The 22,450-nt window shown below is 44.8% G+C and overlaps 1 protein-coding gene and 1 long non-coding RNA gene across 8 annotated transcripts in view; one reads left to right on the forward strand and one right to left on the reverse strand.

Moving 5' to 3' along the window:
- LOC138992728 (uncharacterized) overlaps positions 1-22,450 on the forward strand; it is a 283,495-nt gene that overhangs the window by 233,518 nt on the left and 27,527 nt on the right. The gene's annotated exons all lie outside the window — the stretch shown is intronic.
- The window catches only part of FHIT (fragile histidine triad diadenosine triphosphatase), a 1,340,207-nt gene continuing 1,326,512 nt past the window's right edge, over positions 8,756-22,450 (reverse strand). For all 6 annotated transcript variants that reach the window (XM_070391629.1, XM_070391628.1, XM_070391627.1 and 3 more), the window contains one exon: positions 8,756-9,040. The gene's annotated coding sequence lies outside the window, so the exon portion shown is untranslated. The remainder of the gene's footprint in view (positions 9,041-22,450) is intronic.

Genomic DNA, 22,450 nt, shown 5'->3' on the forward strand with positions numbered 1-22,450 from the left:
ATTCACCTGCTTAGTAGCTATAACCCCAGAAAGCACTTATTGGGCTCACACAACTAAAGCTCAGGGGTCTGTTGGCTTCAGGTGTAGCTGGATCCAGGAAGCCCAAACCATGTCATTAGAACGTAGCCTCTTCCTATCTCCCTGTGTGTATCTTCCCTCTGCCCCTAACCCCTTTCCCTCCCTGTATCTCTGACTTATTTGTGAAATATAGTAGAAGGTCCCAGTGGCAATGGAATCTCAGAACTGAAGTACAGAGCTAGGTGAGGATAGTAAAAAAAAAAAGTGCTGGAGGAGGAAGCATCTGAGTTTGGGATGAGAACCCCCCTAGGAGAGGAGAAATCGAACAGTGTTTTTCAACCTGTGCACTTCAGAACAGTCTCCTGAGATTGCTGCCATGGTGCAGTTCCCTGGGCCCCACCCCAGAGGGACAGAATGCCATTCCCAGGGGAAGGCCCTGGGCTATATGCATTTCTGTAGCCAGTTCCCTCTGGACTTCGTGCACATTCCTGTTGCTGTGGAACAACCTTAGGTGTAGCAGCTCCTCATTCTGCACAATTAAACCATAAAATGTAGTTCAAGTTTGTGTCTTGAAGCTAGACCAAGAAATATAATACACGCGGGGCAGGTACTTGGAAGAGTTTCCAGAACACTAACTCTGGAAGGCTTCGGATTCTCCTACGGAGTAACAGACACAGACACATTCTAATTTACAGGAATTTGGCTGTGGGCACACAGCCTCCCTGAGACCCCAAAGGAAGGCTGCGTTCCCTTTTGCATGCAGCAGTGCAGAGAGCACGAGGGTTTGTGAAGAGCCCACCTCTAGCTAGCCTTTGCTCTGGATCACTGGCCGAGACAAAGGCCTAGTAGATACTAAGTCCCCCAGAAATTTCCATGAGTTCCTTTCATCCATCACTGCAGTCTTGGAGAAGGAATGTGCAGAGTCCCTGACCTGTGTGCTCCTTGATCCTACTACTGCACCATGTCCTAGTGTGGGCTCTGCGGTCTGCAGAGAGATGGCTGGGTTCACCACTCTTGCTCTGACCCCTACAGGTGGAGGGACCTTGAACAAGTTACTGAACATGGCTGAGCCTTGGTTTTCTCATAGGCAACACTTTTCTCATAAGATGGTGGGTGAGGATTAAGAGGAAAATGCATAGGGGATATTTAGCATAACATCTGGCATCTAATAAGTGCTCAATAAACCTCAACTACTGGTATTTGATCATGCTTATTAGTACTTGATCTGTGATATGCACAGGGAGGAGAAGTAAGATCTTAATATGAGAAAGCTATCAGGCTCCTGCGTCTTGTGCAAACTAACATTGGGCCAATAGAGCCTTGGGGAAACATTTGGCTCCTATTAGTTTCTCTGTGGCCTTAATGATATAATTAATGATATATAATTAGTTAGAAATGGTAATGAATATTTAGTTCCTCTCCATCAGGGAATCAACAGAGCTTGATAGTTAAGACCAAAACCTTCGGTGCATAACAGACCCAGGTGTAAGCCTGGTTCTGGCATTCACTAACATCATGATCTTGGGCAAGTTCCTAAGACTCTCCAGCCTCAGTTTCCTAGTCTGTGAAATGGGAATGATGATAGGATTCATCTCACTGGCTTCTTGTGAGGATTAGTTGGTTGTTGGCAGCAAAGCACTGGGCATGGCATTTGCTCCATTGAAAGCGCTCTCTCATCACCCCCGCAGAGACCCTTTTCAAGGAGTGTGTCTGCATGATCCATATGCTTTATGGAAAGGCAGTTTTGTTGAGTTCTTTCTTATTTAAAATATCTATGCAATAAGTTTTTAAAACCTACTGCCATGTAGACTATTTATATCCCCAAAGGTGCTTAACCAAGTCAAAGGAAAAAATGGGAGGAGGAGGATCAGTGACTTTCTCAGGTCACTGAAGACTATGAATGTTCTAGGGCCCTTGGAGGTGGGAGTAGGGGTGCCTTACCAAACCCTCTTTGCTGGACTTATTTCTCTTTCTTCCCTTCCCTTTCTTCCCCTCCCTTCACTTCTCTTCGTTTGGATGGAGATGGAGATAGAATTCCCCCCTCGAAGGGGCCATCGCTTCTGCTATGACATGCTGGTGATACACAAAAGTGCTCATTTGTTTCTTCCTGCTTATCCATGGTTGCAACTGAACAACAGAACAGAGGAAGGCACTATCAAAGGCGCTTCTGTTCAAAGGGTGAACTCCTCTCTAATCACTATTTCTGTTGAAGTTCCTTCTGCTTCTTTGGCAGTGTGATCATTTTTCTCTCTTCATTTTTGCCTGCTTCCCTGAGGCGCCCTTTCAAGATGCACCTGTTACATAGAAAGCAGCAGAGGAGCCTCGCTGGCTCTAGGGCATGGACATGGCACTGCCGGGCCACACCCAGCTGGGTCTGTATCCTCCCCGCCCCCCCATGGACCAAACATCCATTGAAACCATCATATCACAAGGTGACACATTATTCCCTTTCCATGTCTCTTTTGTCCTCAAGGAGGGGGACTGGTGCTAGTGTATTCTAACATCTCTCTAACACCAATGTCCCTTTAAAATAAAGTGAGAAGGCAGGCCCAGAGGCAGGGCTTTTAGCGCCCATACACAGTAGGTAGCTAGAATTGAGTTAACTTTGTGTTCATCCTGTTGGTTAGCTTCCATTTATGGCAATGGGTACTGGCTTTCCATTTGCCTCAGTAGCTTTGAGTTTCATTGAACAAATGTAAGTAAAAATGAGAGTTGAGTAGAGGAGAGTGTAGTGAGAAAAATACACAGGTATTATGTAGATATGGCAAAACTGTGGAAGGTGGGGAAGAACTGAAGCTGGGAAAACTTCACTCGAGCAATGACATGGGGGCTTCCCTTCCAGATGGGAGCCACCTTCTCTTGAGCCCGAGAGCTCTACGTGCCAGTTTGTGAGGTCTTTATGAATACACAGAGCCAAGCTCTGCAGCGGGATGGAGAGGTGGTGGGGGTATTTAGTGTTGTCTTTGGGTGTGAGTGGGAGAGTCCCCCCAGGCTCTTTCCCCAGGAGAAGGGCTAGGACAGCAGGGCAATGGGACTTCAGAGTTTGGTCAACTTGGGTTTGTATCTCAGCCAAGAAAATGTCATAGATTCTGGATTCACACCATTTGGGTTCAAATCCATGTCTGATGCTTGCTAACTGGACAACCATGGGGAAGTTGAACATCTTTGTGCTGTAATTTTCCTATCTGTGAAATGGGATAATAATGGAACTTACTCAAAGAGTTGTGAAGATTGGCTGAGCTAGTAACATAGAGTACCTAGAAAAAAAGTGCCTAGGACATAATTCCACAGTAAGAGCTCAGTAAATGTTAGGCACTATTATTACTGTCACCATCATCATCACCACGGCTTTGGGTGACCCGTTCTCTGAGCTTCCTTGTTTGTAAAATCAGGATAGTCCTACCTGCATCAAAAGGTCAGTGGTGCGTGGCTGATGCACAGTCAGTGCAGGCTCCCTACCATTCATTCCCTTCTCCTGAAAATGTGAGACTTCTGCGCTGATACAACCTTCCAAAGCTATAGGTATATGGCTTTTGTCCTTCCTTAAATTGGAATGGATTTTTCAATGAATTTCAGCTATAGCAGGAGCAAGTTCCATTTCCCTCAAGATAGCAACATTGAAGCCTTAAATACCATATGATCTCTCATGCATGTGGAATCTAAAAACAAAAGGAAATAAAACCAAACTCAGAGAGAGAGAGAGAGAGCACACATTGGTGGCTGACAGGTGCTGGCAGAGAGATGGGAAAATGAGTGAAGGAGGTCTCCTGTTATAAAATAAATCATGGGGGTATACTGTATGGCATCGTGACTATAGTTAATCCTATATTTGAAAGTTACTAAGAGTAAATCTTAAAAATTATCAAAAGGAAAAAATTATAACTGTGTGGTCACAGATGTTAACTAGATTCATTGTGCTGGTCATTTCATAATATACACAAATATCACATTATGATGTCGTACACCGGAAACTAACATAATGTTGTATGTCAATTATACCTCAATAATAATAATAATAATAATAATAATAATAATAGGGACATTGAACTCTTCAGCAGCTGACCCCAATTTGGCTGAAATAGCACCATTCTATCAAGTTGGCTGTGAGCTGCAGCTGCCCCACTTTTCCTTTGTTCATCTCCTATCGATCTAAACTAATCACATAATTAGCCCAGGCAGGAAGTCTTCTGTGGTGTTAAATAACTCCGAAAACCTACCGGAGGAGATGCGTGAGTGGATGGATTGGAATTAACTTGCAGTACATTGCCTGTGGACTAAGATATGTTCGGTGCAAGGCCTGAAAAACAAGCTGGATTCAGCATAAAAAAAGAATTATTTTTACTTGTCGGGCCTGTGGTTTTCAAAGTGTGGGTCCAGGATCAGTATCACCTGGGAAGGTGTCAGGCCCCACTCCAGACCTACTGAGTGGAAGCACTGGGGGTGGGGCCTTGCTGTCAGTTCTAACAAACCCTCCCCAGCAGGTGGCGCTGATGGAGAACCACTGCTTTAGACTCTCTCAAGGTTCTGGAGTTGTTTTTGTGAGCTACCTTCTGAGAGAGAAGAAAAAGGGGAGGGGCGGGATAGAAAATCATAAAGGTGGTGAAGGAGCCCTGAGCAACTTGGAGGGGAAGCCTGTTCACTAAAGTGTGACCGTAGGCCAGCACGATGGGGTTCATTTGGAATCTGGGGGTCTTATTCCTTAAGAACAGCATGGGACAGGGAGATGCTCACCGGGCCAGGCTCACTAGACAGAATGCTCAGAGAGTGATGGAAATGCTGCTATCCTGTGGCCAAGGGAGAGGACATAAGGGTGAAATAAAGAGCCACAATTGCTCTCTGAGAGTCCACCCCCACCCCCCAGATGTACACACAGATGGTACTTAGTAAATGCTCATTGAATTGATAAAAAATTGAACCTGAGAGGCCTAGATTGCTTCCCCAGCTAATTTTGTTTATTGGGCCCTGTCTCTACAGAAAACCAGGAGTTAACTCGTAGAGCATCTACTATTCTCTCTTGTCCTGCCATCTGGGAAACAACTTGATTGGGCAAAGAGCCCCAAGCTTTAGTACACAGACATGCACTATTACTAGTGTGTGACCTTAAGCAAGTCACACACCCTCTAAACTTCCGTTTCCTCACCTACAGAAGGAGGATAATCGCTGCTTCCAAATGTTTTTGCTCAGCTTTATAGCACCAGCACCTGGTACATACAATACCTGGCACACAGTAGGTGTTGAATAAATATTTGTTAAATAAATATAAGAAGAAGGAAGAGAGAGTGGAAAGAAAGAAGACTGGCTGATTTTTTGTGAGGCTTATATGAAAAAAAGAATAATAATATTAGTAATAATAGACTCAGAAAAATCTTCTAGGTGCCTAGGACCTATGTTCTTGCTGAAACTAGCCCTGTTCTTCCCATTCCTCTGCAGTCCACAGTAACTCCACTTTCCAGCAGTACCTCTGGGGCAGCCTCACTTCTGGCTGTTGAGCCATAGCCAGTGATGCATAGTAGGTGGTCAAGATGTTTGCAGAACTGAAATGAACTACAAGTGTGTGACCATGCTTGAGGGTTGGTGGTGGTTCCAAGTAGGACTGACCCATATTTTCAATCTCTATTATTCAGTAATCACATGTGAATTATTTTATGTTGTTTTATTTCTAGGATACATAATCATTAACCTTTTGGTGAGCACATTTGCCTCAGGGTTATAGTAAGCACTTTTAGTAACACCCTTGCCATATGTTATTAAGTTGTAGGAATGCCATTAGTGGTCTTCATTTACATGATTAGAGGGATGCTTTCACCTTGAGAATGTTTGGATTTTCCCTGCCTTTCCTTGACTATCTCTCCCCCTTTTCCTTTGAGTGTCAGTACAAAGGACCAACCTGCCCAGTCAATAGACAATTAGGAGAAAAGTTAGGAAAGGTACTTATTAACTTTGCTGAGAGTCCTTGGTTACAGTTCTTCTCTAAAGAGCATAGGTTTTGGACTCAGATGTGAGTTGATCCCAAACCCACCTATTACCAACTGTGTGACCTTGAGTGAGTTGCCTAAGTTTTCTGAGTCTAAATTTCCATGTGTGTCATATAGAGATCGTGTGTGGATTAAATAAAATAACGTTTGCAAATATACCTACAATAACTATACAGCAATAGTTCATTTCCTTCTTCTTTTTTAAAAATATATTTTGATTTTTTACAGAGAGAGGAAGGGAGAGAGATAAAGAGCTAGAAACACTGATGAGAGAAACATCGATCAGCTGCCTCCTGCACATCTACTACTGGTGATGTGCCTGCAACCAAGGTATATGCCCTTGACCGGAATCGAACCTGGGACCTTTCAGTCCACAGGCCGACGCTCTATCCACTGAGCCAAACCGGTTAGGGCTCATTTCCTTCTTTTACCAGCATGTTGGGCAGGTATACTTAGGAGGTACAGCCCACTGGAAGGAGGAGGTCTGTGCCCAGACCCAAGTCTCAAGCTTGGATACAGAAGAGGACAGATGGGAGAGGTTTCTGCTCAGAGACACAGCCCCTTTTTGCCCTCTGAAAGACAAGATGGGGTCTGACAAGTATTGTTCTGTAACGTTGGGTTAGTTGTGGTGACGATAATCATGGGAAAAGGTTCTTTCAGGCTCCTTGCCAAAAATAGAGTATTATTTTCTTTCATCATTTGGATATTGATTGTGAGTGGAACAATAAAGATAAGGAATGGACCCGAAGTTTGAAAAGTAAGGACACAAAGAACAACATAAGACACCTTCTTTCTAATGCTGTCAATACAGAAAGGCACCAGCACAATAGAAATGGACCTGCACATACCTCCAAGTTATCTATTGTTTACCATAAAACTATCCTCTCCAAACAGAAACAACCTAGTGGGTATTTATGCCTAAGGAGGAATCAGAGAGAAAAAGAAGGTTATTATTGTTAGGGACGTTGTTCTGACTTAAGCATTGCTCTCCCTGGCCTTTTGTGTTTTCTAAATGCAGGCCAGACCCACTTTAGCACAAGGAGTAATAGCTGTTTTTCTACATATTCCTATCAGGTGGCTCTGTTAGCTCTTAGCACATCCTTTAAAAGGCACTGTAAGTAGTCAATGTTGGACCATCATGCCTCCAGCTGAGCCTGGGCTCCTGGAGATGGCCTGGAAGGAGAGATTCAGGGCAGAGTTACAGGAAGAGCCTGGAGTGAGGAAATCGAGGGGTGGACAGGCAGAAATGAGGCTCCTGTAGGGTTTTAATTGCAAAGACAAAATGGAAACCAAACTGCAGGTGGGCCTGCAGTATGACTCAAGTCACTGTTTCTCAGTGACGGTTTACTTATTTCTTTGATCGAAAGCCAATAAGTGACATGTGGAATTAGCCTTAGAGGCAGGGGGCAGGCATTCTGGTGGCATTTGCTCTCAAAACTGAGACGGGGTCAATGTCTGACCTGCTCCACAAACCAGCAGCCCGGAGGCTGGGTGAGGTTGCCAGCACTGCCACCTCCTCCCTGGCATTTCACCTTCTGAGCATATCCTGTTCACGCTGTAGTAGTTTCTACCTTCAGCTAAGAAAGCAGCATCCAGACTAGGCTTGGGAACCAGCGGGCTTCCCAGATCAAGGAGGCTCCTACAATCACTGTCAATAAGCAGGGCGATGACAGACATGTAAGAAGGTTTGAAATGGATATAAGTCAGTCATACTCAGTCTATTGACTTAACTGGATCAGAAGCAGTCAAAGGCCAAATGTCCCAAGTTGTGGGCTGAATAGGATACCCAAAACCCCTCAAATAAAGATGTTATCTTATTTTGGAAAAGGGCCTTGCAGATATAGTTATGTTAAAGATAGTAAGACCTTAAGGATATCATTCTGGATTATCTGAATGGGACCTTAAGCCTGTGACGAGTGTCCTTATAAGACATGCAGAGAGGAGAGATGCAGAGAGGAGTGGAGGAATGTGAGGACAGAGGCAGAGAGAGACATGGCCAAGGACTGCCGCGGCCACCAACTAGGACAGCTTGTGGAGCCTCTGGCGGGAGACGGCCTCGCTGGGTTCGGGAAGCCTGGGCTCCAGGACCCTGGGAGAGCACTTTCCTGTTGTTTGAAGCCACCAGCCTGTGGTCATTGTTGCAGAAGTCACGGAAAACACCATGTTGGTGATGGTGCCAGGTTCTGGGAGTGGGACATAAGCCAAAGGGGTTCTCCAGGAGGCGTGTGGTGAAAAAGAACAATTCTGCGTTTGGTTCTTTGTAGCAGAGCTATTGATATAGTTTATTTTTCTCTATAAACTCCCTCTCCCCCTTTTATGAATATATGAGGGAAGAAAGGGCCTCCTTCCTTCATCCTCCCTTAGAGAAACTGGTTATTGTAGACCAGGGATGTGCTTCCTATGACAGTGCTGAGAGCTTTTCCCTTCCCTTCCTTACATTCGACTACTCAGCCCGTCAGAGGTGTCTGATCACTGCATTTCGTGTCTATTCGTTTTGGGAAGCTAATTTTGCCATCTTAAGCTCTTTCCTCTCCGCCTCTCTGCAGGAAAAGAATGGGACTAGGGAGTGGTTGTACATTTCCTGTTCTAGTATCTTACCTACCAAAATGGAAACTGCAAATCTTATCTCCGCATAACACACCCTTGGTTTCCAGGAAACACAGTAGTTCTAAGAGATCGACCTCCTGAGTTGTAACTTTCAGCAGACCCCAAATACCAATGTTTAAGTGAGCCAACAGGAGATGAATATCTTAACTGCCATTTTATTTCCATCCAGGCCCAGGGACAATTTAGAAAGGGCTCTGTTCTGAGGGTGCAGACCAGGAGGGCGGAAGGGCTGCCGATGCCGTGGTGTTGAAGTTAGCCTGTCAGTCATGGTGATTGAAACATAACCGGGTGGCTTCCGCAGGGTAATAAAATGCTGAGCAAAAGGTTGCCGAATTGGAGGATGTAATAAAGTCTGCTTGGCTTCATTTCCGATGCTGCAGAGTCCTGAGAACAGGCCCATTTCCTTATGCCTTGGGATTTGTTCGAGTTGCTTTTCATGCCTGGAAATGATGGAACATAAAAACAGACATCTAAGTTAGAACTGATGGCAATGTTTGAGTCATGGCAATACATAAAACGTAAGTTTGCTCACTGCTAATCTGTTAGATTGCCATTAACATTGTACAAGAAGCCATCCAGTTGAGGGAAGATTCTGTGAAATCTTGCTGAAGCCTGCCCCCCCTCGGTGCCCCCATTGTCTATAGCTTGTGCCCACAACCTGCGCAGTCAGCTACATGGTCCCTTAAGAGTCTGTTCTATGGACCCAAGTCTTACATATAATTGAAGCCATTTCAGACCTGTATTAATGAGGTAAGAATGGGTTCTCAGACATAGGCATTATCAGAACTACCTGGTGAGAACACACACTTCTTGAGTCTCTCCCCCACATTCTGACTCAAGTCAGGAGAGAGGCCCACGGATCTGGAGAGAGCTTCCTAGCAAGGTCTCCACAGGAGTCGGAGGTTCTCAGCCCCTGGATTGGGGGAATTGGTGAGCTAGTGTGCCGCAGGCTGAGTCAGCTTTGCTTCACAGCCAAGTCACCTTAAAGATCTGGGCCATGTCTGGCCGATGTGGCTCAGTGCTTGAGTGTCGATTCAGAAACTAAGATGTTACTAGTTTAGTTTCCTGTCGGGTCATATGCCCAGGTTGTGTTCTCGATCCCCAGTAGGGGCCATGCAGGAGGCAGCTGATCAATGATATTCCTTTGTCAGCAATGTTTCTCTCTCTCTCCTTCTCTCTCTAAAAACCAATAAAAACACATTTAAAAAAATAAAAATATGGGCCAAGCCTAAAACAAATAAGTCCTTTGCATAAAATAGAAAAGATGGTGGGGTGGGGGAGGAGTTCATCTTATTTGGAAATAAAATTCCTAGAACATAGCTCTGACCCCTACTCTGCCCCCCCCCCCCAAAAAAAAGAACCTGTTGGGGGCCTTGGCCTCTGGGCCTTAATGGAGCTGTCAGAAAGCGGGTGTGCTCAGGAACAGGACTAGCTGGGCTCCTGGCTTGGAGGACACTGGTAAGGACAGCAGGTTACAGCAACGAGAAAGTTCAACAGGAGGGGAAGAAGGATGAGGAATTTATGGGCTAGATTTCATCAAATGTGGGGAAGATTGAAAGTCCGGGCACTAAGAGACGCTTGGGGTAGCTGGCACTGTCGGGTGTGCAGAGAACAGGTGGTTAATAAGGGAAGCACTCACAGCCGTGCTTTGCAAGTCCTTTATAAGGCTCACTAGCGTGAGTCTCTGTTGTTGTCATTATGATGATTTATTCTCCACTGCATTCCAGTCGGGAACCAGCAGGAAGAGATCCTGAGGAATGTTGTTGGAAGCACGAATGAGCTTCTCCTTCGGTGTTTGCAAGGGACTTCACTTCCTGTTAGCTTTTTGTGACTTTGAGTGCAACACACCTGGGCTGAGGTGCCAAGGCCCAGCCACCTGCCAGTCAGTTCCCGTGTGAGTCCCAGGGCACCCAACATGGGCCCATACACCTGGATGACGGCGCACATGTCAGCCTCTGGACATGGAGTTTTCAGCGAGTCTAGCACTACCTTTTCCTGTACGTTTGTAACAGTCAGAGAGCAAAGGGCAGGCAGGACCTCCCTTGCCAGTGCATCTGGCCCCCTCTGGAATCGGAATGAGGAAATCGAATCACTTCTGCTTTAGCCTCACATCTGAGCTCAGGGTCTGATTCCCCTACGTCCACTGTGAGGGGAGAGTGGGGTGAATGCATCTTCAGTGTGCACCGCTGTAGCGGGGTGTCTCATTCCTGTATGACACTGGGACGCTCCCCTGTGGTGCCCAGCACCACCCACTGGCCCGGACACACAGGTCGTCTCCCAGTCATTCATCATCGCCCTTGTCCTTGAACAACTATTGACATTGAGTCACAGGCATCTGTGCAGGCCTGGAAATGGATGTGCCCTTTCTTTCCCTCCGCCTCGCCTGTCTAGGGCAGATTTATGTCCTAGGAGAGGTTTCCTTCAGTGTTATTTTTGGTCTTTTGAACGCAGTGGCCCCGTGTTATTCCCGCACCCGCCCTTCCCGACACCAGCCCGGTGATTTCTGAGTCTCCACGCGGCCCCATCCATTCCGCGGCAGGCTCTCTGTCAGCCCACTCACAGGCTCCTGCAGCCCATCCCTCATGCGGCTTTCACGCCCAAACTGTTGACCTCGCTTCTTAAGGCTCTGTCTTTCCAAGTTTCCTTTCTCCAACTAGTGTGCAAGGAAGCAGAGTTTGCTTTCCTGCTGGAGAACAGCCAGTGACCGTGTCGGCTCAAACACTTGGCCTGAAGTCCAGCCTCGCCCGCACTGGCTGTGCGTCTCTCGGCATGTGAGACACACACTGTGAGGTGTGCAGGGAACTGAGCGGGTTAACACGGGAAAGCACTCCCAGCCGTGCTTTGCAGGTCCTTTCTGAGTCCTCACTAATGTGAGCCTCTGTTGTTGTCATTATTATGATTTATTCTCTATTGCATTCCAGTCGGGAGCCAGCAGGCACGAGACCCCCGAGTGTCAAAGCAAGTGCATGTCAGTACTTAGCCAAGCAGGGGAGATTCGGGCTCATTATCGGAGAGAGTGCCTCTGGGCCACGTACTTATCTTCCCATCGTCTGATCGGATTTCACACGCTGTGTGCCCTTCTTCCTGTCTCTAGTTTCCTTCCGTACCACCTGTAGACAGCAGTGTTTCCAATGCTCTCTGGGCAGATCAATAAAAGTGCTTATTGGCATGTAAGGCTCAGAAGAGGTGCATAGAGGTGACCAATGACATCCTCAGGGTGTTTCCAGCCCATTTGGGGAACCTGGCGCCGGCTGAGGCCGTGCGGTAGGTAATCAGGAAAACGTGGGCTTTTGGAGTTCTGAGAACAGAGCGCCCAGGGTGCCTGGAGCCTGGCTGGTGATGAACATGAAGGTGAATGTGTACTTTTCCAATATTTCTAAGTTCCTAACAGACACAGTGGCAGACGAGCTGGTGCGGGGCGAGGCCGGGCTGGAGAAGTAACCGGTGGTGTGATGAAGCTCTTTCTCAGGGTGTACTGTGCAGAGCAGGGATGGAGGCAGAGGGCAGCTCCTGACAGTCAAGAGATTTGGGGGGAGAGCAAGCAGCCTTGCACTGGGAAGGGAAACACAGATGTCTAATGAGGACGGTGCGGATGAGTTTCAAGTACGGTCTGCTGTGTGGCGTGCACTGTGAGCTTCTCATTCCTCTCTCCCTGGAGCCTTCAGGAAAGTCTTTGAGGTCGATTTGCATTTTGTGGTCATGACTTAGTGAGGTCAGGGTGGAAGCGGAGGTGCCGAAGGCCACCCTGACTTCCCCTGGAACGGGCCGGTGCCACTCAGCTTGGTAAAGTCTTTCTCCATAGGAAAGGGGCGGAGTCCCCGGTTTTCAACAGAGCCAGCTGTCTCCGCATACATTCAGGGCAATGCCTCTTTCCGAAGTGTGCATACCCAGGAGATGCCTGCCTTTTGCTCCATTCCTCATACAGGCCCACAGGCCCAAAGCAAGGCGCCCTCTTCTGCTCCAAAGTAAGACGAGAGATCAGTGTATCTGTCTCCTGTGGGGGAACATGGGTGGGGGCTGCCAGTCAGTCAGTCTAACTTGATAGAGTACAAAAGGCAGATGTGGGACCACAAACACTCAGCAGGCTTCTGTCTCCTAAAGGTAGCATTTTTCAACTTGGCTGCTTGTGGGAATCACCGGGGGAGGTCTGAACACGCCCCAACTCCAGAGTCTGGTCTACTCGTCCAGAGTGTGGGCTGGGCCTCTGGAGGGAGTTACTGAGTGTGATGTGATGGTGAGCAGCTCCAAGCCTGTCTCCTTCCTGATCCAGTTCCAAAGCGTGCTCCCCCAAAATGCTCCCAGTGCCGCAAAGCAATGCAGATGCTGGGGGCAGGGTTCAGCTGCAGCCACCCACCCTCCAGTGCGGTGGTCTGTCTGCAGGCTCAGCAGAGCCACAGGAATAGGACGAGCGCCGTCCTTCACGGGCAGTGATTCTTGCCCCGAGAAGCATGAAAATGACCCGCTTTGCATCCAGTCCCGGCTGACACAGAAATGGTTTTAGATCCAAGCAACCACATTCCCCAACATAACATAAAACTCCTGGGTAACAAGTCCCTTCTTCTAAAAGTAACTTAGATGCTAGCAGGCTGGAGGCAGACAGCCGTGCAAAGTCATTCTGCTCACACCGAAAACAAGGTGAGCAATTTTCTAACGGCAGGCACCCCTGACCTCTGCTTTCCAGCTTTTTCTTAATAAACGGGAGTCAGAAATTGGACCACAAAAGCCGCTGGTGGCAATCTCTTGCAGAAAGTGGGTAAAGGCGAAGGTGGGAGAGAGGTGGCAAGGATCAGGGAGCCACTCTGATTAGTATCTCTACGGCAACGTGATTGTCCTCCATCTAGAGGCAGGAAGGGTCACCCCATGCGCAGTGGCCAGAAACCCAGGGCTATGGGGCTGCACTCCGGGGAGCAGGGCAACTTCCCAGGAAGGTTTCTGACTCACAACTATTCCTCTGTGACACGTCGTACATGCTGATTAACTGCAGTTTCTTGCGATGGGGAAGTGTTGAACTTCCTGTTGAACAGGGCCTGTTTCCCAGTCCTCCAGATCCATGTCCTGGAGGCAACGACCAGCCCTGGGCACTGTGTAGCCGGCCCCCCAGGAGGGGAGACGCAGACCTCCATTCTGCAGTGACATTGGGGCTGTCCTGTGTAGAGCAGCCACAGACTCAGCACTGTGTTCTCTTTGAAGGAATAAGCCAAACATGCAAGAAAGACGATCGCCAAGCTTGCAGGTGTGGGTCACTTACCGCAGCCCCCAGGGCTCACCCCCTTTATCCAAGCTCCTGGCAAAGGAAACTACATAGGCCTGAGTCGGAGGTGGGAGTGAGCAGGCAGAACAGAGCAAACCACCCCGGAGTGGAAGCCAGGAAGGCTCCGTCTTCTACGTTTGTTCGATGTGCACCCCCCCGGGTCCACCTCGCAGACTCCCCAAAAGGCGTTCTCGTTCTGAGGCAGCTTATAAAGGGCAGGCTTTATTTGTCTCTAAATCTTCAGCTGATATTACTCTTCCCTGAGACTCAGTCGAAATGAAAAAGGATTAGTCTATATTTACTTGAGTCTTGCAGGAGAGAAACTAATTTTGAGAAAGTTCCTAAGATGTGAAACACTTTCCCTTCCTTCGCACCCTCCACAGGGGCAACGGGAAGGCTGCAGGGCAGGCGTGCTTTGTCATTGACCTTGTCCGACAGCTGCTGCTTATCATGCTCCTGGGGGTGACCTTCCTCCAGCGTGTCCCTGTGCTCCAGTGTGCGCTCCGGGGGAAGGGATGGTAGAGCCAGGCACAGAGCAGGCTACCTTTCATAACTAAGGACTCTGCGAGTTTGCTGAGGGTGTTATTAATTAATGGCACTTGTGTCTGGAGTGAGTACAACTCTGTAGTTGAATAAAAGGTGCACTTGCTAAGGGATTATACTCCAGGATTGTCACAGTGAGAATTTGTCAGGGTTTAGCACATTTAACAGCCAAACAGGGCAATTATAATTTTTCCTCTCTGCCATTTAAAAGGTACTGCAATTCATATATTTGATATAGCTCTGTTCTTTTTGCTTTGTATGTGGGCTTATATCACAATAAGAAAAAAATCTGTAGGCTAATGGATAAAAGTCCATTACCCAGAGCAGGGCCTTTTATAAAAAAAACCCACAAAGATGAAATATTTAATACTACATTTTGAGCATGAAATTGATGGCCAAATAAGTCATGGTTTACTTCAGCTACTCACAAATAGGCTAATCTGAATTATGTTCAAGTTCTACCTGGGACCAATTGATCAAGGGTTGAAAACAGGCAGGAAAACACAGTTGAAGGCTGTTGGGAATAGAGCATAATTCACACCAGCCTGCTTGTCCTGAGCGCCCGGTGCTTAGAATAAAGTGCAGATTGTGAAAAGACAAAGATAAGCATATAACATACAGAGGCATCAGCAGTCCATACAGGGGTGTCCCGATGGCTCTGTCCCTACGTGTGTTCGGAGAGAGATGCAAATACAGCGGGTCCAGGTTTATGCCTGCATTGTCACGGTGTGAGCCTGGCTAAGGTATATCCGCTCTCTGGATCACGGTCTTCTTTGTAAAACAATAGGTTGAATTACACGCTCTTTAAACTCCCTCCAGCCCAAAGGTGCTCAGTAGGGACATGGAAGTGGATGCTATAGGAGTGGATGCTATAGGAGAGCGAGCTGACAGCTCACTTTTCCAGGAAGGCGCCCCCGAGGATATGCACATCCTTATATATGTGCAATAAAGGGGCTAAGGGGTCGCCTATTCTCAAAGCTCAGCCAGATGGTCCAGGAGGCAAGGACTCAAGCCAGGGTCCTCCCTCCCACGAGAAACCTCCTCCCACTCAAGGCAGACAGCGGAAATAGAGGCCCTGGCTCAAAAGGCTGGACTGGAGTGAAGAGAGGCCCCGAGGCTGTGCTCAGCAGATTCTTTTTCCTGGGTGGGAGGGAAAAGCCATCTGTCCCGAGCATCTACCAGCCAGCTCCTGTGCTAAGAGGAGTGGACAGTCTCACATATGGAAACCTTATCGTCTTCACTTCCGCCCCATGAAGTAGAGACCCGATGCCCAGTTCATAGCAGGAAAGTTCACAGTTAGCAAGTGCAGGATGGGAACCAGATCTGCTTCATCCCAGAGACTGACCTCTTTTCACAACTGCACTCTCCAATATGGCAGCCACTAGCCACATAGGGCTAACGAGTACTAACACATGTGACTAGTCTGAATTGAGATGTGTGGGACGTGTAAAATATCTAGGTTTCAAAGACTTCCTCTAGTAAAGGATGTAAAATATCTCAATAAATGTTTATATATATAGTAGTTTTATATTATGTTTATATTATAAATATATTGAAATAATATTTGGATATATTGTGTTAAAACACATTATTAACATTAATATGTGGTTAAGGTGGCTACTGGGAAATCTTAATGACAGGTGTGGCAGACATTCTGTTCCTATTGGACAGTGCTGCTCTGAAGACATCCAGGGGCCCAGGCTCTGGGCTGAGCCCAGGGTGAAGTTGGCCTGGGTGTTGGAGATGGGGTGCGCTCGATGAGTGTCTAACGAGTTAATTTAGTTCTTAGGAGCATGGGCTCTGGGTTCAAGGTCAGCCTGTGACTACTTGCTGTGTAACTTTAAGTTACAGTGGGGCCTTGACTTACGAGTTTAATTCGTTCCGAGACCAAGCTCCTTAAGGAGCTCGTTAACTCAAATTACTCTATCAACTCAATGCAAAAAATTGGCCAAGAGACAGCTGGTATCTCAAAAAACTTGTTAGTCGGGACACTCGTAAGTCAAGGCCCCACTGTACTTTGCCTATCTGTGCCTTGGTTCCACATCTACAAAAATGGGAAAATTATAGTATCTCCCTTACAGAATTGTTATGAGGACTAAATATGATGCAAGTAAGGCACTTAGCACAGTACCTAGCTCAGAGAAAGGTCTGGACTCTAAAGAAATGTCAATTATTGTCACTCATTCATTCATTCACTCAGCAAGGGTTTTTGAGCCTCCATGATGTGCTGGGGGCTGTTCTGAGTGCTAGAGACAATGACCTTGTCCTTGGACACTTACGTGGTAGTGGATGCTATAGACAAACAAATAAATCTGCAATGTGGTAGCAGATAGTGAATACTATGCAGAAAAATAAGGCAAGTTTAAAGTGTTGAAAGAAACAGGGCATTAGTTTAGATTGCCTTTCTGAGCAGGTGACATTTGAATCAAATACTGAATGGAAGGAGGAAAGAAGAGAATTCCAGACAGAGGGGACAAGAGGTGCAGGGGCCCCAGGTGGTGGTGGTTTGATGTGACCTGCCAATAGCAAGGAAGCAGGAGGCTGGAAGTGAGAGCATGGGGTGGGGGCAGGGAATCAGGAGAGATGAGTCTTGATTTGATCTTAGTCCTTTACTGTGGCCTACAAGCAATTGGGCCCTAGCTAGCTTTCCAAAGTCTGGCCTGACCCCATTTAAAAGGATAATCATCTTGATACATTTCCTATTTTAATATGTCATTCTTTTGTATGACCTGTGGTGAGTGTGAGGGTAGTGATATGCTGAGTGAGGTACATACTCAACAGTTGGTGATATTCTACATAAAGAAGCTGTATTTTTAACTTCAGTATCATGAAAGTTTCCCCAGAACAAAGGGAGTTGTAGGTTTTATGAAAATACTTTTCTTTTAAATTTGTATTGAATCTCATTCTTTTAAAGAAGTTGAGGAATTAAAATTGGATATTTTTAATTAGATAATTTTAATCCACACACAAGATCTTCCACCTTAAAAGAAAAAAAAAAAAAACAAACAGCCTCAATAGATAAATAGATCCTTGAAAGGAGAGTAAGAAAGCAAAACTTTGATAGGGGTGTCTGAGATAAATGCTGAGTTACTACAGGAGGCATATTCCCTGTTTTACATGGATGACTTTGAAGTCTGCAGGAGCCACCGGAGAGATTGGGAAGGAAGGGGGCAGAGTTCTAAGAGCAGCCCAGAGCCCCGCGGGCCAAGACAGGCCTGCCTGGGAGAAAGCTTCCCTTCCCTGGAGCTATCACTCGGGCTTATCATTTCTAATTAAAAAATGATTTAAGCAATATCATGAGCTTTCACTTCTTCAAAGCAAGACCACATCATCAGTTTGTAGCTTAGAATGCCAACCGTTCTAACTTTTTGTGGAACAAGATGTGGAGCTTTCGCAGAGGAAACCTGCTACTTAATTACATTCAAAGCCATATTTGCCCGCCTTAAAGGGATGAAAATGATGAGGCGGTTTTTATAGACCTTCTTGACCTAAAGATACCTGCTGGCGGAAAGGGAATCCTCCGTTGGGTTCTTTTAATGCCTTAATTATTACGTGATCGTTCATCTTACACACTGACTTAAACACTCTGAAAAATCTCTTAAATACGCATTAAAATTGATTGCTAATCCTAGACCTCGGGGTGGCTCTTAGAGGGCATGTAATTGTGTGTGGGCATGGGGGCTAGACCAAATGGACACAAAGTCAACTACTTTATGGTGAGATAAGGCAGAAAAATCAATTTGGTCACAGGTACCGTAGGCACTGTACTGCCGACTTGCACAGAACTCATACATACTCGCTTTTTCTTGAATCAGTCTTATTGTTTGAGATGAATCTGCTGCTCCTCTAGGGTGGATGTCACCCACTATTTGTCAGACAGTGTTTGGCTCAAAGTGGAATTTCAACAAATCACTGGTGATGAGATCTAGACCCTCCAGGTTAAAAATGTCCTCCAGGAGGCAAGTAGTCGGTATCCATGTTGTGGCCAGGACCCTTGATGGCAAGTAAGGAGATCCCATTTCAAATGAGCCTCGGGAGGAAGGTGACTGCTGACCATTTAACTGTGAAGGACGGGGCAGACATAGGACTTCATCCCCTCTCTTTACCTTTGTCTCCCTTCACTCTGTGGTCATCCTCTGCAAATGATGAGCAAAATGACTGCCAGGAGCCTCAAGTCTCCATCACCCCGTCAAGAGCTTTTCTTTCTCCATCCATACACCAATGGTAGGGAAGCACTCTAACTGGTCAAGCTGGGGTCACATGCCCAGAACAGTAGCCTTTGGATTCCAAATGAAAATGTCAGCTACAGCCCCTCCTGTTTTCTGCTCAAATCTCTCAACAATCTTCTCAATGTTTTGAAATCCAAGAGCTAATTTCAGGCTCTTGGTGAAAACCCCTATCTCCAGAGGAAACCCTAACTGAAAGGTCTCGAATGGAGCCCCTGGGGTCCTCACTGGTCCCAAGAATGCAACATCCAATGCATGAGGGCCCAAGGTTGACTGGCCATGACTCACTCCTGTCCATCCAATGCAGAATTAGCTGTCAGGCAAATATTCAGTCCCTAACTGATGCTTCATAGGGACACATGGCAGAGGGCTGTCTCTTCAGCGGGTGGTAGTAATGAGTGGCTAAAGTGGTCTTTACAAAGCCCCCAAGGTGAGAATCACTAAATATTTGGCTCTTTTCCTGGAGTTCGTGAAGAAGTGAGAGTAAGCTATACCCCATCTTTATTGTACAATTCTTGTCTTGAGTTAGCTCGAGTTTAAGCAGGGAGGACATTTCTAGAGACCCTCCAATTTAGTTTAAAGGTAAATGTGGGCTCCAAAGTCAGACTGCCTGAGTCGGACTTGAACCCTGACTTTCTATGTATATAACCTCAGAGTCCTGGGGCGAGTCCCATAGTGACCTAGACCTCAGTTTCAATTTCTGAAAATTGGGACACTATTAGAGGGTTGTTGTGGGGTTTAATTGGAATAAAACTCTAAAGTGCTTGGTATTGTTGGCCCGTGATAAGCTCTTCATAAGCGGTATCATTAAGCATCATTAATAATAAAGCATCCTCTCTGTGATGGTCTCTGTTACTCGGTTCCTGAAATAATTATCTGGCTGGCAGTGTGGCTTGTGAAAGGCAGGGAGGATGGCCGAGAGGAGGAGAACTGCCTCTCTGATGTAGTAGCCAAGTGTTTGTAACGATTATATGCAATGGTTATTCTTTTGTGTCTAAGCTTATTATGGAATAATTGAATATTCAGCCAGCAATTAGGCTGTACATTCAAGTCAATCCCTTCCTTCCCTTTCTTTTGTCCTTAATTTAAAAATGTTCATGTATTGGATTTATTTTTAGTCCTTTCTATGGTAAAATATATACAGACAGAAAAATAGAGAAGATATATATGGCTTACAGAATTAATATAAAACAAACACATATTTCGCCACCACCCCTGGTAAGGACTAGAACATTGCCAGCCCCCTTCCACCATTCCACCCCACAGCCCCTTCCCAATCACAACCCTCCTCCTGCCTCCCCACAAAGGTAAACCGTTGGCCTGATTTTATGGTGATTGTTTCCTCGCTTTTCCATACTCTTGAAATGAATGTATCTCTAAATAGATGTATTTCAGTATCTCTAAACACTGAAATTTAGTTTTGCCTATTTTGAATTTGCATGAACACAATCTCTCAGTATGTATTCTTTTGTGTGTTTCTGTTGTTCCACATTCTTGCAAACACTTGATATTATCAGTCTTTTAAATTGTTGACTATTGTGTATATACAGTGGTATTTTATTGTGTTTTAAGCTTACATTTCCCTGATGACTAAAGATGATTGGCCATTTCGATACCTTTTTTTTTTTTTAAGCGTCTGCTTAAATCCTTTCATATTTTCTACTGGGCTGTTGACTTTTGCTCAATGATTTGCAAGGTGTGTTTTTTTTTCTTTTCCTTTAAAAAATTATCTTTTAGATTCTGGTTTGTTGGATACATATGTGGCAAAGATCTCCTTCCACTCTGTGTTTTATCTTTTTTCTCTATTAATGGTGTCTTCTATTAACGGTGTCTTTTGATAAACAAAATTTCTTAATTTGAATGTAGTCCATTTTAGTCATCCTTTTTATGGTAATGTTCTTAGTGTCCTATTTAAAAAGTCTTTATTGACATATCATGAAGATATTCTCCTATATTATCTTCTAAAAGTTTTATTGTTTTACACTTCACATTTTGAATCATAGTCCTCCTGGAATTGACTTTTGCATCTGATGTGAGGTAGGGGAATAGTTTCATTAGGTTTCTACATGGATATCCTATTTCCCAGAACCATTTATTGAAAATATTTTCCTTTCCCTAGAACTCCATGATGTTAATTTTTAGCAAAAATTAAGTGTTCCAGTATGCCTGGATCTGTTTCTATTTAATCCTGTCTATTTATCCTTGTACCAATACCACGCCTTCTTAACTTTTGTAGCCTTGTAATAAGTCAGTATGCTGTACAGTCAGCCATCCTATGCTTCTATATTGTTATTTTAATAGTCTCTAGCTACATTTCCATAAGCATTTTAAAATCAACTTGTCAATTTTCACCAAAAAAATAGAACATTTAAAAAAACCTATGGGGATTTTTATTTGAATTGCATTGAATTTATGAGTCAATTTGAGAAGAATTTAGCCTTTATAAAATTCATCTCTCCATTTATGTAATTGTTCTCTAATGCCTTATAATAACATTTTATAGTTTTCTTGCCTAGAAGCTTATATTTCTTTATTTTTTGGTATTTGATTTCTGATGTTAATATTAGCTAACTTTAATTTTTTTTTTCATTTTCTAACTGCTTACCTGTTATGGACTGAATGTTTGTATCCCTCCAAAGTTCATGTGTTGAAGGCCTAATCCCCAATGTGATGGTAATATGAGGTCTTTGGGTGGGAAATAGATTTGGGTGAGGTCATAAGGGTAGAGCCCCCATGATGGTCTTATTGTCCTTACAAAACAGTGAGGGGAGGATTCAGTGAGAAGGTGACTATTTACAAGCCAGGAAGAGGGATCATGAGAATCAGACCATGCTGGCAACCTGATCTTGAACTTCCAGCCTCCAGAACTGGAGAAACACATGTATGTTGTTTAAACCCCACAGTCTATGGTATTTTGTTGGAAGCTTGAGCTAAGACAGTGGCTGATTTGGAGAAATTCAAAACTTGCATGTACTGATCTTATTCTATTCAGAGGCCTTGCTAAATTTACTGATTAACTCCAATTGGTTCTCAGTAGATTCCATTGAGTTCTCTGCAGACATCATATTATTTACAAATTATGACCATTTCATTCTTTCATTTTAAATACTCTTATTTAATGTCCTTGACTTGCTGTACTAGCTAAGGCCTTGGGTATATTGTGATATAGAAATGCTACAAGTGAATATTATTTAATTTATAATCTCAGATAAATATTTTCAACATTTCACCCTTAAGTATAAATTCCCTTCTAGTTCTAGTTTTCCTAGTATTGTTATATTTATTAAGTTGGATATTGAACTTGATCAATATTTTTTTCTGCACCTACTTAGATGATTCTATTATTTCCCCCTCTATTAGTCTGGTCAAATACATTACTTGATAATAAGATGAAATCAATTGCATTGGTCATAGTGTATTATCTCTTTCATGAATTGTACATGCACACTATATATAAGCTACCTATTTGTCTATCCATTTATGTGATATATTTTAAGATTTTGGCATCTGTGTTACCATGTTCCGTTCATGTGCAGGGCAATTCATATAACAAATGAGAAGTGGAAGAGTTTTTGTTCCATAAGTCGTAAAATTCTCACTAAGAATCTTATTCTTAGTAGGATTCTTATTTCCTTCTTAATTGTGTGGTAGAATTCTCTGTAAAGTTATCTAGGCCTGATGTTTTCTTTGTGGGAAGAGTATTAATTCAGATTTGTTTTCTTAAGTAGGTATCAAGTTATTTATATTTTCTATTTTGTGTCAGTTTGGGTAAAACTACATATTTTATAGAAACATCACTTTAATGCCAATTTTCAAATTTATTGGTCTAA

The sequence above is a fragment of the Myotis yumanensis genome, unplaced genomic scaffold (assembly GCF_028538775.1).
Source record: "Myotis yumanensis isolate MYYU_CA2020_CCGP unplaced genomic scaffold, mMyoYum1.0.hap1 SCAF_14, whole genome shotgun sequence".
In the NCBI taxonomy this organism is placed as follows: Eukaryota; Metazoa; Chordata; class Mammalia; order Chiroptera; family Vespertilionidae; genus Myotis; species Myotis yumanensis.